Here is an 18456-nt window from a genome sequence, read left to right as displayed (position 1 = left end):
ACTTCACAACCTCCCTCCCTTCACAACCCCCACCCCCTTCGCAACCTCCGCCCCTCCCTTATGGTAACACTCTATTGAGGATAACACCGGATATAAATAGACCTCACATTAAAGGTTAAGTTCTTATCAATCATCCTCTTATATTTTTAACCTACAAGTTCACCATCTCTTGTGAAAGCCGTAAGATGACGTTGTTGTTATAATGTTATTACTGCGCTTCAATAACTAAGGTCTTAAAGTACGTAATAAGGTTGGCAATAAATTAGCTCAACATCATTAAGAGAATTGTGAGAGATGATTAGGTACAGACTGTTATATTCACATCATTTCCCTCTCTCTCTCTTTCTCTCTCTCTCTCTCTCTCTCTCTCTCTACACAAAAAATATTATCTAAATAAATTGTTAACCTCACTTCGACCCTTGTTAACAAACCTCCTCTGTACATTTCCCCTAAGAAAAACAAATACAATATAAAATAAGAACCATCCCATTATAATGAAACACCAACTCTCAACTACCTGACACATTCTTGAGTTTATATAAGTTGATTAAATACGTTTCAAAATTGGCTGTTTCAAATTCTTTTTTTTTTCCTCTCCACATTTTTTTTTTTTAGGGTTTTCGCTGAAGCACCAATATCGCTCCTGGAATTTGGAAGTAATTTGGTAGAGATTCAATCATGGTTCAGATAAAAATGGGGTTTGGACGGGGTAAAAAACATGATATGAAATAACTAAGCTTGCGGTGTTGAGGTTTGGTATTTAATAGTTGTGATGACTGTGTTTTATGTACACGAGTTGTATATGTTGTGATAATTATGAAAATGATGGTAGTTATAGTCATGACAATAATAATAATAATAATAATAATAATAATAATAATAATAATAATAATAATAATAATAATAATAAGGATGATGATAATTATGCAAGGTAACGTATAAGTGGTGCCAGTGCCATATTCTTGAGTGCCATGTTCTTGAGTTCCATGTTTTTGAGTGCCGGGTTCCCTCTCTCTTTCTCTCTCATATCTCATATTGTCTCGCTCTCTTTCTTTCTTCTATATCTCTCTTTCTCATTACCCCTCTCCATTTTATCTCTTCTCTCCCTTTCCTTTATCTTCCTTCTTTACGTTCCTCTCCTCCTCCTCTTCCTCCTCCCCTCCTCTTCCCCTCCTCCTCCTCTCCCCTCCTCCTCCTCCCTCCTCCTCCTCCCCTCCTCCCTCCCCCTCCTTCCCTCCTCCTCCTCCTCCTCTTCCCCTCCTCTTCCTCCCCTCCTCCTCCTCCTCCTCCTCCCGTTTAGCCGTTGGAGACAGAGCCTTATATGTTATGCAGTGTTGCCACCCCACACCCAGTTGCTGCCCTAGTAATCACATTCCCCAGAGGATGGCTCGTGGCTCTGGCAACGTCACTCAACCCCAACCACTTCATTTGCATAGTGTCACGAAAAGCACTTAACTTCGGGTACACCAATATATATCTTCAAATCTAACCTCTGCCCTCTTTCGTTTTTCTCTTCTCATTTTTGTATTATTCCTCATTCTCTTCATCATTTGCTCTGTTTCTTCATGTTCTCGTTCCTCCTCTTCGTCCTCTTCATATTTACTCTTGTTCATCCTCCTCCACCTCCTGTTCCACTACCACCACTTCTTCCTTCTTCCTCACCACTTCTTTTCTTTCTCACCACCTCCTCCACTTTCTTCTCCTCCACCACCATCTCTTCTTCGGTATTTTACTCCACCTCCTCTCCCTCCTCCTAGTCCACCATCTTCGTTATTATCATCCTCTCTGCTAGAATACTTCCAATTTAATATTATTTCGTTGTTTTTTCTTTTTTGTTTACTCTCTGGTTATTGTTTAAATTTTTTTTCTGATTTTACGTTGTTTTCTTTCTATTAAATATTTTCCTGTTTGGTTCATTTGTCTACTTCCATATTTCCTTTAGAAATGTTTACACTTTTGCGTATTTTGTCTGCTTTTTGTTTATGCTTGTTATGATATTTTCTAGTTATTGTTCTTACTGTCTGCTTTCTGCTCTTACCAAAACAGTTCCTGGATTTAATTCTGCTTCTGCTGGATTCTTCTGCTCTCTCGTTTTCACCTTTTTTTCTCTGCTTTCTGCTCTTGTCAAAACTCTTCTTTGATTTATCTCTGCGTCTGCTGGATTCTTTTGCTCTCTCGTTGTTACGTCTTTACTTTACTTTACTTTACTTTAGTTGAATCAGGATCTAAAAATTCCTGAGTTGTGGCCAATTGCCATTAAAATGGTGACCTCGAATTTGGTTAATGAAGGTCATTCCTCTGTATGGGTCACATCCTGCTAACCAGAGCCTTTTAAAAACTGTCTCTCTGAATTTTATCTCTACGCTGTGTTTGAATATTATCTCTGAAGCTGTTTTTAAGTGCTTTCTATATAAGCTGTTAATAAGCTTTGAGTGTTCTTTCTTTATGCTGTCTTTCAGCTTTATCTCTCTAAGCTGTGTTTGAATATCTCTCTCTTTTCTGTCTTTAAACATCTCTCTATTAATGTTATCTCTCCCGACTTTATCTCTCCGTCTTCTCTATTTACATAATCATGCAATATCTCCCCAGTCACATTGTCTCCTCGTCCACACACTATCTCCCCTCTCATATTGTCTCTCCACGAACAGAATGTCTCCCCCATACTCACACTATCTCCCCTCCCCCAATGGTAACCCCCCAAAACATATTAACATTACCTCTCCACTCACAATCTTTCCTCCATCCCTTATACACACACTGCCTCCCCACCCACAATGCCTTTTCCCCCCTTATATACACACAGTCTACCTCCCCACTCGCCAGACACACATTACTCCCACATCCACACTATCTCCACACCATGCAGTCTCTCCCCATCCACACAACATCTTCCCACACCCACATTGTCTCTCCCTCACAGTCACCATCACAGTCTCCCCGGCTTGTCAGGGTTATTTGCATAAGTCAAGGAATATCCATAAGCTTGTGGTAGGGAGCTAACACCATGTCCTTCCCTCCCTCCATAACTTCCTACCTCCCTCCTTCTCTCCCTCTTTCTTTCCTACTTCTCTCCCTCCCTCCCCCCTTCCTTCTTCTGTCCATCCATCCCTCCTTCACTCTTTCATCTCACCCTCCCTCCTTCCTTCTTCTCTCACTCATTTCTGCCTTCTAGCTCTCGCCTTTTCCCTCTCTCTTCTTCCCTCCCTCCCTCCCTCCCTCCCTCTCCCTTCCTCTCCCTTCCCTTCTCTCTTCCTCCCTTCTTCCTCTCTCCCTTCTTCCCACCATTCTCTCCTTCCCCACCTCTCTCCTGTCTGGTGCTGCTCGAGTCCTTGTCACCAGGAGGAAATAAGTAGGAGAATATAAGGACAAATTATCTGTGGAGGAGGAAGTGAAGAATAATGAGACGTGCAAGAGAGCAACACAGCTAGGAAGAGGAAAGATAAATATATGATGATAGATACAATGATGTTGGAATTAAGCGAGAAAAAGGTAACGTAATCATGTGAGGGAGAAATGAAGGAGGTGTAGTGAAGGAACGTAGATAGGAAAGAGGAACATGGGGAAGAAACTAAGATTAGAATAAACATATAGATGAATGGGAATAGAATCAAAGCAAAATAAAAACTATAGAAAACAGAAATAACTAACCAACATGACAACTATGTGAATATTACATGGACGGGCTGTGAGATCTCGGACAAAAAAAAATTGCAGCTAATCAACGAAACTAAAAACTGTAGATGTGGGGAGACTTGTGTTAGGAAAATTTGTATAAAACTGTATATGTGGGGAGGTTTGTGTGAGGGAAATTTATCGGGGTGTTGTCGATGTCATCAGTAAAATGAAAGCTCTTATACGATAACACTAGTTTTAATTCACTTCAGCCTGTATTAACCTATTTCCTTAGGGGTTGTATTATATATATAATCCTTCCTGGAACCTTGAGCCCGTCTTCTTAAAAGCCTGAAGTATATTTTCCTGTAGCATGAAATATATCTTCCTGAAGCATGAGGCATTATATATCATCTCGGAATCCAGGGCCTATGTTTCTGGAACCAGGAGCTTATCATACTATAGCTTGATATATATCTTCCTCGAGTCCCAAAACACTAGTGACATACAGTACATACTACAGCCCTCTAAAAATATATATACCATATCTCCCATATAAAAAAACAACAACAAGAATATGTCTCCTTCGCCTGTAAAACGAGTATTCTATTCACCTCTACATATATATTGTCGATAAATTATTGTACCAGATCGTTTCTCACACAGCCTCAAGTGCTGGACGTCTTGTCAAATGGTACATATATCTTTTTTAGGGGTTCTGGAACGAGTATGGTATTAATGTGTGTGTGTGTGTGTGTGTGTGTGTGTGTGTGTGTGTGTGTGTGTGTGAATATATATCGTCTACGAGCTCGTTGTTCTAGGCTCTCGCTCACACCACTGCCATATGTTCGACATCTGGAGTGTGTTAACAGCTGATAGTATTATATATACGTCTAGTGTTCACATTCTTATACGATACACTGCCCTTCCTGTAGTGTTATTGTTGATGCTGTTTTTGTTGTTGGTGGTGCTGTGTTTGTTGTTATTGTTGGCGCTGTTTTTGTTATTGTTGGTGCTGTTTTTGTTGTTGTTGGTGCTGTGTTTGTTGTTATTGTTGGCGCTGTTTTTGTCGTTGGTGCTGTTTTGGTGTGCGTTGTTATTGTTGCTGTTTTTGTTGTTGGTGGTGCTGTGTTTGTTGTTATTGTTGGCGCTGTTTTTGTTATTGTTGGTGCTGTTTTTGTTGTTGTTGGTGCTGTGTTTGTTGTTATTGTTGGCGCTGTTTTTTGTCGTTGGTGCTGTTTTTGTTGTTGGTGGTGCTGTGTTTGTTGTTATTGTTGGCGCTGTTTTTGTTATTGTTGATGCTGTTTTTGTTGTTGGTGGTGCTGTGTTTGTTGTTATTGTTGGCGCTGTTTTTGTTATTGTTGGCGCTGTTTTTGTTGTTGTTGGTGCTGTGTTTGTTGTTATTGTTGGCGCTGTTTTTGTCGTTGTTGCTGTTTTTGTCGTTGCTGTTGGTGCTGTTTTGTTGTTATTACTGGTGCTGTTTTTGTTATTGCTTCTACTCTTATTGCTCCTTTGTTGTATTTATTGCTCTTATTGGTGCTGTTATTGTTGCTGTTGTTGCTGCCCACTACAGCTAACACGCTCCTAAGTCAGTGCAGCAGTTTCTCGTTTGAATGGCTCACTTAGATCACATATGACAGTGTTCTGTGTTATGGTCAACCCAGTTTGACAATCCTAAATCCTAGCGTATAAGGTTCCCAGCTCACAAAATATATCTCAGCGTATATATGTTTCTGTAATTGACACCCAGCATAACGTTCCCAGCTCACAAAACACGCCTCGGCAGTTCTTTTTTATATTATTTATGTGTGGGGGCATTTCAGTGTAAAAGGCCACAGTAGTTTCCAAGAATTTCTTTTCCTCCCCGCCTCCTCCTCTTCCTCTTCCTCTTTCTCTTCTTCCTCCTCCTCTGCCTCCTCTTTCTCATCCCCCCTCCCCTTCCTTCTCCTCCTCCAGTGCCTATCGTTGACTCGTGGTGCAAAAACTTTTGTGGTTAACTCAGCAACACTCAGAGAACCGCTTGACATTTCTTCCCGCTCGCTGAGGTGCTGAAGGTCTTGTAGGGTGACTCAGAGAACGAGGTTATGGCAGTAGTATTTTCCCTTAATATCATCAACACAATATCAAACCTGAGTATAATGAATGGGATAACTTTAATCATTGTATACAGCGATAACTCTTTGATTATAGTAACTTTTCCCTTTGAGTACATTGATTAAATGCTTTAAGTTCAGTTCGTTTATCTGTTGAAATATATTAATCCTTTTGAGGACGTTATCTTCAATACTAAAGTTAAATTTTCAGTGTTTCAAATTATTGATCTTTTGATATATGATCTGCCTATAATAATGTAATATATATTGTTCAATTAATTATGGATTTTTTTATTTCTTTATATTATTATTATTATTATTATTATTATTATTATTATTAAATTATTATTAAATTATTATTATTATTAAATTATTATTATTAATAGTAGTATTAAATTATTATTAGTTTATTACTATTAATTTTTCTATTTTAAATTTCTTACTATTACTATTACAGAACGATCCTACGCCGAGGAGGATGATAGTGAAACGTGGGTAGAGGAGTCCGTAGACTTTCAAAGGTTAGTAGTGAAATGTGGATTGTGTTGCCGTAGACTTTCTCATCGCGCTGCCGCCCCGTACTGTATAGGGCGGGCGGATGACGGTCGTGTTGAAGTTTACATTCTGCCCGGCAGGCCACTATGGAATTACGAAAAAATATTAACTTTATATCTATTTTTAATAAGTTGCCGAGTAATTTAGACTGGATTTGTGTGCGTATTGGACGTTATATAGAAAGTAACATTGAGTCATTATGTATGGCCATTACTGTTGATATTGTGCGTGTGTGATGAGGTAGTTGTTCGCATTCATATCCTTTACTGATATTTTATTTATTTTTACTCAAATAAAGATTTCAAGTATTATAATTAAGTATAATAACATACATAAACGATGAACTACAACGAGGAACTAGTCATCCGTAACCACTCTAGGTACTGTCAATCCTCAGGTGTTTCATATACCTGATGGCTTCTTAAATGTTAATTAGTGGTTGTCATGGCAACTTTCCTCATATCGTCTCCATAGCAACATGTGTTCGTGTGAATGGCATATAATTACGTTTCATTACGAAGGAAAAATAACCGGAGGCTGTTTATTATTGAATGTTTTGTGGGGTGAAAATTGGGAATGGTCGTTTTCATTATAAGTTTTTGTTGTGTTGGTGACTGTTGCTTACAAGTGAGTTAAGGTAAATTACGTCGGTCTAAATGAACATTCTTGTGTACGAGTGTGTGTGAGTGATGATACTACAGCAGTCATTGATACGCTGCATGCTGAGTTATTTAGTCCATGTGGGGTCAGTTGATGTACCATTACCACATACAGTAGTAACCCGTAAGACCACAGATAACCAAACCTAACCTAACCTAACCTAACCTGACCTATACTTCAGCAGTGTATTGTCCACAGTCCTGATATGTACGTTGAAGCGTTGAAGCCTCTCAAAAGACCGGACTGAAAGCTGGTAAAATATAGTTACCGAGTTTTGTCAACAGATGGCGTAACTTGGGTATTCCAGACGCATTCCGAATCTCCTCTTAAACGCCCGGTAACTTTTAATGAGATTCAAACTTATATATTGAGAACTTCCCCAGCAACAGGAATAAAATCGAACCCTTGTAAAGAAAAAAGATTGGTGGCAAGGTGGAATAGCAACTTCGCTTTCTTATAATTATTTCGAGTTTCCTAAGCAAAGATTTTTTTTATACTTGAAGGGAAGGAGATGAAGTTTATGGCCAGTCCAACCAATCAGAACTTTTAGCAATTGATATTCGCGGTTGTGATTGGATGATACGTATTCTGTTGTTTGAGACGTCAATGTATTGATATTCAGAGATCGAAAAGTTTAGAGAATATTGTCTTCAAATTGCTGAGAGAGAGAGAGAGAGAGAGAGAGAGAGAGAGAGAGAGAGAGAGAGAGAGAGAGAGAGAGAGAGAGAGAGAGAGAGAGAGAGAGAGAGAGAGATTGGGATCTAAAAAAATAATGCCTTGTTCATTTCTCACCTGGACGTAGAAACTGCTGTTGGACAATCCATCTCCCATAGAAAAGATCCATCTATAATACCTTCTCTTATTCCTCGGTGATTAATGATCCACCAGTGCTGAGAGATGTAACACGTCCTTTCTCTTATATATCTCTCAACCTGGGGGCGTGAGATGTATTTTCGTTACTGTTATTCTTCGTTTAACAAGTGTGATTGTAACACCGTATCTGAGCCAATTACCTGGAAAATATTTACATTATTAGATTTATTAACAGTTTTATTATTAAGATTATGGATGAATAGTTAATGTTCTTATTAATATTATGCTTTAATTTTTACTAGTTGCTGTTATGTCTTTTAATATTGTTATCGTCGTCTTCTTAGTCTTCCTCGTCATCGTCCACCTCGTCCTCGGCCTCCTCGTCATTTCCTCCTTCACCTCCTCCTCGTCTTCCTCCTCGTCGTCCTCCACTCCCTCACACACACAGTAAGAGAGTTAGACCCGGGCTGTGATTCACTCAGGAACATAGTTTATCTCTGGATCGTCTTCAGGAAAGGTTCATTTTCCTCTTCGCTTTTCTTCTTCGTCTCCGACAAACCATCCAGTTGTACCCTGAGTGGGACGCCAGCTTGGGTGTCGTTCTTCTGTCGTTCACTTAATGATTTCTATAACTTCCGTGAGTTTGGAAATTTTTACTTACACTTTAACAATTTCTGCCACAGTTTGGGAATTTTTAGTACTGATTACTTAATAATTTATAGTGCCTACAATTTTATAATTTCTACCAGAGTTTAGAATTTCTGACTCTATTAACTTTAAACACTTATGATCTGAAAATATTTACCTCTTATGATTTACAGTTTAATAATTTATATAATTTGTAACTTAATTTCTATCAATAATAACATATTAACTTCTACCACTTATTGAGACAGGCAGGCGGGCAGGCAGGCTGGCTCTCTTTTCCCCTTCTCTCTCTTCCTTCTCCCTCTCTTTCTATCGTCCTATCCCCCTCTTTCTCTTCTAGACATAAACACTCTTACTCAGAAAATAACCTTGAATATCGACCTTGGATACAATGGTTAGTGTTCTGCCTCGTCCAAGTGAGTCACAGCTGAAGGAGAGTGGAAGGAAGTTCTCAGAGAAGCATCCGGGGGAGTTAAGATGTCCCTTCCCTCACCCTCCCCATTCCCCCCGCCACCTCCCCCTTCCCCCATCCCACCTTCCCTCCCTGTATGATGTAGACAGACAGAGAGACAGACAGACAGACAGACAGACAGATTACTTCATAATGTTCTTATTAGGTATCAACAGATTTATTACACTACAACGCTCGTACACTAAGCCTTTCACACTACAACAACCTCACACTATAACTGTCACACACTAAATTCCTCACAGGTTACATCTGTTATACCATTACAGCTGCTCTCACGATCTATAGCTCTCGCACACACGTATTTCACTTCATTCACTCGAAACTTTCCACAAACTACACTTTACACACCCAATGTCTTCTCTATCTCACACACATCACCTCCTTCACACACTAAACCTTCGTCTCTCACACACACTTCACCTCTCTCATATTAAAACAACCCTCTCACACACTTCAGCTCTCACACATTAAACCACCCTCTCACACAGTTTACCTCTAGCATATTAAACCACCCTCTCACACACTTCACCTCGCTCATACAAAATACATTCTCTCATCTCTCCTACTACCTCCCCCCTCTCTCTCTCTCTCTCTCTCTCTCTCTCTCTCTGTCCCAAACTTCACTCCCTCAAAGACTTATCCCAGACCACCACCACCACCACCACAAGTCTCCCTTCTCATCCACCACAGTCTAGATACACGCACGTATAAAACACTTTACCGCACATACACGAGCGGTATAACAAGCGTCAAGAATCTATAGCTTATAAACTCCTTTTCTTAAGACCCTGAGGTAGGAAGGAGGCGAGGCAGGGGCAGAGTCGTAAACTAGCACCCAGGTATCAGCTCTGAACACTGGCCTTTACTGGAGCTGGTTAAAGGAGACGGGATAAATATGGCTGAGTTCAATGTTGTTGGTTGAGGAGACGGGGATACACTGTGTCGTAAGTTATTTAGTATGGTTTAGTGTTTGAGGTTGCAAGAGTTAAGGAGAGATCGGTGTTTATTTGCAAAAGCTAGGAAGGGTCAGTGTTTTAGGTATGAAAGTTTTTAAAGGGGTTAGTGTTTGGGTTTGCAAGTAATGGTTGGATTCAGTGTGTGGGGTGGGGACAGCGATGGGAGGAGGAAGAGGAGAAGAAGAAGGAGGAGGAGGAGAAGGAGGAGAAGGAGGAGGAGGTGAAGGAGGAGGAGGAGAAGGAGGAGGAGGGGGAGAAGGAGGAGGAGGGGGATGTTTATCATATTTAGTCATCCTCACTTCCTTCCCATCTCCTTTCCTTGACTCATAAGGAAAAGGGGAAAATAATGACAGGGAAAAGAAGGGAAAATAATGACAAGGAAAAAGTAGGAAGAGAAAATAATGACAGGGAAATATAACGAAGGAAATATAATGATAAAGAAAAGAAGGAAGGGAAAATTATGAAAAGGGGGAAAAAAGAGGAACAATAATAATTTCCATAAAAATCATCATAATCTCCTTCCTTCTTCCTCTCCTTTACTCGGTAGAAGGAAGAAGAAGAATAAGAAGAAGAAAAAGAAGAGATACATGGATAATAAAATTAACCAAAGAGAACCATCACACCAGTCATGCACGTCTCCTCGCGTTGAGAAAGGAGAAGAGAGATAGGAAGAGGAAGTGGAGAAAGAGAAGGAAATTTATCTCAAACATCCACCATTATTTCCTTCCCATCTTCTCTCATCACAATAATGTAAAAAATGAGAGATAGAATGAATAAAGAAGAGATAGAGAAATAAGAGAAATAAGGGAAAGAGAAGGAAATTTATCTCAAATATCCACCATCTCCTTCCCATCTTCTCTCATCTTATCATAACAACGGGAGATAAGGAAAGAATGAATGAAGAAGAGGAAGAGAAATAAGAGAAAGAGAAGGAAATTTATCACAAATTTCCACCATTATCTCTTCTTCATCTCCTCTCGGCTCTTCACAAGGAGGAAGGGAAGAAGGTTACATTTATTTCCGTCGTGAAATTGGGAGTTTACGAGTCAGGGATGAAGTTGGATTATGGTGTCTCGTCTTCACCGCTGAGAGACAGCCAGGGAGAGATTTTTGTGGTAACCAGGTACTGTCTCACCCTCTGTCTCTCTCTGTTTGTTTGTCTGTCTATGTTTTTCTGTTTGTCTCTGTCTGTCTTCCTGTTTATCTGCATGTTTATCTATCTCTATCTCTCCATCTCTCTTTATTTTTTCTCTATTTGTCTCTTTGTGTTTCTCCTCTCTCTGACTGTCTCTCCCTCTTTCTTTACCTATTCTCTCTCTGTATCTCTCCTCTGTCTGTGTTATTCTCTCTCCCTCTCTCACTGTCTCTTCCATCTCTTTATCTCTGTGTCTCTCTTGCCTCAGTCTCTCCCCTCTTTATCTGCACATCCCATTCACTAACCAGAGAGAAGAAGGGAGTTGACACCACCCCCCCCCTCCTTCCCTCCTCTCCCAGAATACTTAAGGAGAAATCATCCGTCATCTCGAGTCCTAGAACCGATTATGGTAGAGAGTTGATGCAATTTCGAACTATTTTTGACTGTTGGTTTTTGCCAGGGATTTAGAGGTAGTACTGTGTGCGGGTCTCTGTATAAATGTATGTGTATAAATATTTATGCATGTGTGTGTGTATTTCTATATCTGTTCGTATATGTATATCTTGGTATATGTGTCTACACGTATAAACTGACTTTGAACTCACTCACTCAAGCGACCACTTTAGACTCTACCTCACATCGCCAGTTTATGAGGAAGAATAAAAACCCCACACGAGTCATTAAGAATCATGAACGTAGTAAGTTGTGGTCTGGATGGTGTAAAAAGTTGACCAATGTGTCCCCCGAGAGAGAGAGAGAGATTGTTGGGTGGAATATTGTTGGTGACGGGCGGGGGTGTGGGCGTCCTTCCTTTCCTTTCTATGGGCGGTCTTGTTTCTTCCTGATACTATTTTTCGCCATTGTTGTTTTATGTGGGCGTGCGTGTGTGTGTGTGTGTGGTGTGTGTGTGGGGGGGGATTGTGTGTGTGTGTGTGTGTGTGTGTGTGTGTGTGAATAAGACCATTGTGTGATTTGTAGTAGAGGAAAAAATAATGTTTCTTTTATTTCACAACACAACACAACACAACACAACACAACAAACACAACACAACACACACACACACACCCAAACACACACACTTTCCCTCATATTGTCACCAAACTCGACCACCACAACTACTACTGTAAGTTATGACTCCTGAAGCATAATGGTATGGTGGTGTGTTAATAGTAATGGTTGGTGATGGTGGTTGGTGATGGTGGTTGGTGATGGTGGTTGGTGATGGTGGTTGGTGATGGTGGTTGGTGATGGTGGTGGTGGTTTGTGATGGTGGTTGGTGATGGTGGTTGGTGATGGTGGTTGGTGATGGTGGTTGGTGATGGTGGTGATGATGGTGGTGGTGATGGTGGTTGTGATGGTGGTGGTGAAGGGATGAGGGTAGGAGAGGATGGTTGTTGGGGTGGTGGGCTGGGGATGAGGGAGGGTGAGGTAGTAATTCTGGTGGTGGGCTGAGGATAGGGATAGGTGTAGGGGTTGTGGTGGTGGGATGGGGAGGTGGAGAGGGGGAGGGTGTTGTAGTGGCGGGCTGGGAATGGGTACGATAGGAGTCAGTGAGTAAACATTAGCATAGAGATAGAAAACTGGACAGCTTATCTGAGTGAAGCATAAGGCTGGGCTGGGCGAGGAGGCAGACCAAGTGACTTATTTTGTGAGCTACCAAGATGAATATAGTAGTGGGGGGGGGGGTTGTCTACTGGTGATATACTGCTTTGTGATGGGGTTTGAGAGAGAGAGAGAGAGAGAGAGAGAGAGAGAGAGAGAGAGAGAGAGAGAGAGAGATGTATGTAAAGTAGACACATAGGTAGAAGTATAAATTATTTACATATATACAACGCACATTTATCATCCATATATACTGTAGGTACACGCACGCACACACACGCACACAGACGCACACACACGCACATACACACACTTTGAATCCCATAACCTGATACACCTGTTGTCCCGTTGGTAATTAACCTGTCTATGTCCTCATCAGCGATAAATCCTCACAAAGTTTCAATTAAGGACACATTACCTGGTGGACGAGAACTAGCGTAATAATGACACCTGCCCGACTGAGAAATCAAAATCCACATCAACGCGGGCATGAGGGGCTTTGATTGGTCTGTGTTCATTATGCCGTAAACTAATGGTATATTCAGTATTGGGTTAAATTAGGCCTGGTTTAATTAAAATCATTTTAGGTTTAGGTAGTTAAAGTTAGGTTAAGTTAGGTTAGATCAGGTTAAGATTAAATAAGTTGTGATAGGTAAGATTAAATTGGTTAGGGTAGGTTAAATTATTGCTTTAAATAGGTCAAGTTAATTTAGGTTAAGCTTGATCATATTGATTTATATCAGGTTTAGGAAGCACTGAAAATAGTATAATTTAGGTTAGGTTAGGTCAGGTTGGTTTAGGTTAAAACGAAGCAATTTAGGTTATTTTAGGTTAGCTTAGGTTAAGTGAAATAAGTTCATCAGCAGGTGGAAGTCACTAACCAGTAGGGGGAGATAATAATCAACATGAGGAAGCAAAAGAACAGACCAATCACAGCAAGTCATGCCCGTATTAGCGTGGATCCTGCCAAATCGTTTCCCCCTCCACCAGAACCTGCAAAAGTGGCCATGAATAATAGTCGACATTATCGTGAGCGAGGAGTCATTTGGAGGCCCGACCATTGTTACCTTGTTCCTCCGAGCTGAAGAAAACTCCTTCTCTTGTTGTTGTTGTGAGTTTCTTTCTTTCCTTCTTTCTTTCTTTCCTTCTTTCTTTCTTTCCTTCTTTCTTTCTTTCTTGCTCGTTCAGATTGTACTTCTAGGGGTTAAATAGAGCTTTCTTTTCTTTTGCCTTCTTTTTTAATGACGATTTTTATAGTGAGGAAATTTTCTATTTTATTTTATGTCTTCAAAGGAGAAAATCATTCACCAATAGTTGCTAGTTTTCTTGCTTTCTCCTCTGGCTTTCTTTTTTAACCCGATTTTACTTCTTGAAAGATTACCTTCAAGGCTTTCTCTAAATACTTTTTGTTTCATTCACCTTCTGCATCTAGGGAGAAACTCTTATAACTTTCTTTTCGTGTTATCCTTTTTTTCCACCTTGTGCTGCAAAGGTGAAAAATAGCCGCTTTCTCTTATTGCTTTCACTTTCGGTGTAGAATTTATAAGTCTCGGGAAAACCTTAGTGCTTTCTATTTTATATTGTTATATGGAATGGTTGTATTTTCTATCGACTATTCTTTTAGAAAGTATTAGAAAGGAATATTTTCGCAGTTTCTAACTGCTGTTGTAAAAAGTATTAACTAAAACTTAATGAACGAAGGGCAATAACACTGATAGCTGTTGCACTTAAATATATGAATATAACAACAACAACAATAATAATAACAATAACTATAATAATAACAACAGCAACAACAACAACAATAGCAACAACAACAACAACAACAACAACAGTAACAACAACAACAAGAATAATAATAATAATAACAATAATAACAACAACAACAATAGCAACAACAACAACAACAACAATAGCAACAACAACAACAACAATAACAGCAATAACAACAACAATAGCAACAACAACAACAACAACAATAATAACAATAACAACACTATCAACAATAATAACAATAACAACAACAACAATAATAATAACGAACACAACAAAAATAATAGCAACAACAACACCAATAATAATAACCAAAACAACAACAATAACAATAATAATAACAATAACTAACAATAACAACAGCAACAGCACTTAGATACATTAATATATTATCCCTCAACATCATCACCATAAACACCATCCCAACATCACTATAAATCCCTAAGATCATTATAAAGGTCCCAACATCACTGTACACTTCCCAACATCACTATAAAGGTCCTAACATCACTATAAAGGTTTTAACATCACTATAAAGATCCCAACATCACTATAAAGGCCCCAAACATCACTATACAGGTCCCATCATCACTATACTGAACATCACCTTCCACACCATCAGAAGAATACAGAGCCACACTGAGTGCCCCTATTAATCCATTCTAACAGGAAACTTGGGGTTAGAACCGTCGAGGGAACCATTGATCCAATACGATTATTCTGTGTGTGCTGGAGAATAATGTAAGTGGGTGAAGGCATGGTGGCAGATCTCTAGGGGAACAAGAGATGGATGTAATGATAAGGGGAGGGAGAGGGGTAAGGGAGGGGTGAGAGAGGGGGAGAGGGTGGAGGGAGAGGGGGTGGGGTGGAGGGAGGGGAGAGGGGGGAAGGGAGGGGAGGGAGAGGGTGGTAGGGAGGGTGAGGGAGAGGGGGTAAGGGAGGGTGAGGGAGGGGGGTAAGGGAGGGGTGAGGGAGAGGGGGGGGTAGGGAGGTGAGGGAGAGGGGAAGGGGGGTGGGGGAGAGGGTAAGGGAGGGTGGGGGAGGGGAGAGGGGGGGTAAGGAGGGTGAGGGAGAGGGGGTAGGGGAGGGTGAGGGAGGAGGGGGTAAGGGAGGGTGAGGGAGAGGGGGAAGTGGGGAGGGTGAGGGAGAGGGTGGTAGGGAGGGGGAGAGGGGGTGAGGGAGGGAGAGGAGGTTAGGGGAGAGGGAAGGGAAGGTGAGGGAGAGGGGGGAAGGGAGGGAGAGGTGGTAGGGAGGATGGAGGGGAGAGGGTAGGAGGGTGAGGGAGAGGGGGGTAAGGAAAAAGAGGAGGAGTAGATAGAGAGAGAGAGGGAAGAAAGGGAAAGAAAGAGAGAGAGAAAAGAGGGTTGAAAGAGAGAGACAGAAACAGACAGACAATTATAACCTCAAAATCAAAACATTATCATCTATATATGTGATTGATTTTTGTAATTATATTTACTTATTTGTCTGTCTGTCTATCTGTCTGTTCGTCTCTCTGTGTCTGTCGTCTGTCTGTCTGTCTGCGTCTGTCTGTCCGTCTGTCTGTCTGTGTCTGTCTGTTTGCCCGTGTCTGACCGTCCATCTGTCGTCTGTCTGGTTCGTCTGTCTGTCGTGCTGTCTGTTTGCCTGTGTCTGACTGTCCATCTGTCTGACTGTCCATCTGTCTGTCTGTCTATCTGCATCAACACTAATACATCCTCCTCCCTCCCTCTCCTATCACCCCATCACCCCCAGAAACAGCTCCTAACACCCACCAATACCCCAGAGACAAGTTCCCATCTTAGAAATTTTACCCCAACTTTGAAGATTCTGAACAAGACTTCATAGGAGCGCATTTTTTCCTATAACCCAGAGAGTCTTAGCTATTCACCTCACCGCCCACTTTAACCCCTGGAGATTCTAACTTACTTTATTTTCCCTTTAACCCCAGAGATTCTTAACCTTACTCATATTTTCCCTTAACCCCAGAGATTCTTAACCTTACTCATATTTTCCCCTTAACCCCAGAGATTCTTAACCCTCTCACCCTAACATTAAACCCAAACTACCGGCTGAATTATACCAAAATAACAGAACTTTAAACTATTGTATATCCGGGTTATGTTGTATGTATGAATGGCTTACGGCGATGGTATATGTATATGTTTTGATGATACATTATTTTGCTATGTATTCCTATGTTATTAGTTGTCTGTACACATTCATAGAAAAGATAGATTTTCTGTATACATATAATAATTTCAAATTGATAAAGGTTCTATTTGCAGGTTATCCAATTTAAGGGATGATAGATAGATAGATAGTTAGATAGATAGATGGATGGATGGATGGATGGATGGATGGATGGATGACCTCCAAATATCTTGCAAGAAAGAAAATGCATTCGCTTTCTTCCTGGATAACGAGGTGGGAGGGGAGGTGAGGGGAGGGTGAGGGAAGGGGTGAGGGAAGGGGTGAGGGAGGGGAGGGGAGGTGGGGGAGGGTGGAGGGAACAGTGAGGGGGGGAGGGGTGAGGGGAGGGTGGGGAGGGAAAGAGAGGGGGAGGGGTGAGGGAGGTGAGGGAACAGTGAGGGGAGGGGAGGGGAGGGGGGAGGAACAGGGGAGGGGGAGGGGTGAGGGGAGGGTGAGGGGAGGGTGAGGGGAGGGGTGAGGGGAAGGGGTGGAGGGGAGGGGTGGGAGGTGAGGGAACAGGTGAGGGGAGGTGAGGGGAGGTGAGGGGAGGGGTGAGGGGAGGGTGAGGGGAGGGTGAGGGGAGGGTGAGGGAAGGGTGAGGGGGGAGGGGAGGGAAGGGGAGGGGTGAGGGGAGGGGTGAGGGGGAGGGGTGGGGAGGGGGAGGGTGAGGGAACAGTGAGGGGAGGGGTGAGGGGAGGGGTGAGGGAACAGTGAGGGGAGGGGTGAGGGGAGGGTGAGGGAACAGGAGGGGGGAGGGTGAGGGGAGGGGTGAGGGGGGAGGGTGAGGAAGGGTGAGGGAGGAGGGGTGAGGGAAGGGTGAGGGGGGAGGGTGAGGGGAGGGGTGGGGAGGGGAGGGTGAGGGGAACAGGGAGGGGAGGTGGAGGGGAGGGGTGAGGGGGGGGGAGGGTGGGAGGGGGGGGAAGGGGTGAGGGGGGAGGGTGAGGGGGAGGGTGGGAGAGGGGAGGGTGAGGGGAGGGTGAGGGGAGGGTGAGGGAAGGGGTGAGGGGGAGGGTGAGGGGAGGGGTGGGGGAACAGGTGAGGGGAGGGGTGAGGGGAGGGTGAGGGGAACAGGAGGGGAGGGGTGGAGGGAGGGTGTGGGGAACAGTGAGGGGAGGGGTGAGGGGAGGTGGGAGGGGAGGGTGAGGGAGGAGGTGAGGGAGGGGAGGTGGGGAGGGGAGGGAGGTGGAGGGGAGGGTGAGGGAACAGAGGGGAGGTGAGGGGAGGGTGAGGGAAGTGAGGGGGGGGAGGGTGAGGGAGGGTGGAGGGGAAGGGTGAGGGAGGGGTGAGGGGGGAGGGGAGGGGAGGGTGAGGGGAGGGAGGGGAGGTGGAGGGGGAGGGTGAGGAAAGGGTGAGGGGAGGGTGAGGGGAGGGTGAGGGAAGGGTGAGGGGGAGGGTTGAGGGAGGGTAGGGGAGGGTGAGGGGAGGGGTGAGGGATGGGTGAGGGGGGGAGGGGTGAGGGGGAGGGTGAGGGGAGGTGAGGGGAGGGTGAGGGAAATATTGAGGGGAGGGGAGGGTGAGGGAACAGGAGGGGGAGGTGAGGGGAGGGGGGTGAGGGGAGGGGGAGGGGAACAGTGAGGGGAGGGTAAGGGGAGGGGTGAGGGGAACAGGAGGGGGGAGGGGTGAGGGGAGGGGGAGGGGAGGGTGAGGGGAGGGGTGAGGGAGGGTGAGGGGAGGGTGAGGGGGGAGGGGAGGGGAGGTGAGGGAACAGGAGGGGGAGGGTGAGGGGAGGGTGAGGGGAACAGTGAGGGGAGGGTGGAGGAGGTGAGGGGAAGAGGAGGGGGGGGAAGAGGAGGGGGGAGGGGTGAGGGGAGGGGTGAGGGAGGGGTGAGGGAAGAGTGGGGGGAGGGTGAGGGAGGGGTGAGGGAAGGGGAGGGGGTGAGGGAAGGGTGAGGGGAGGGTGGAGGGGAGGGGGTGAGGGGAGGGGAGGGGGGGTGAGGGAGGGGTGAAGGAGGGTGAGGGATGGT

Source organism: Homarus americanus, unplaced genomic scaffold (genome assembly GCF_018991925.1).
Source record: "Homarus americanus isolate GMGI-L3 unplaced genomic scaffold, GMGI_Hamer_2.0 scaffold19318, whole genome shotgun sequence".
NCBI lineage: Eukaryota > Metazoa > Arthropoda > Malacostraca > Decapoda > Nephropidae > Homarus > Homarus americanus.
The sequence above is the reverse complement of the archived record's forward strand: the minus strand, read 5'-3'. Positions refer to the sequence as shown.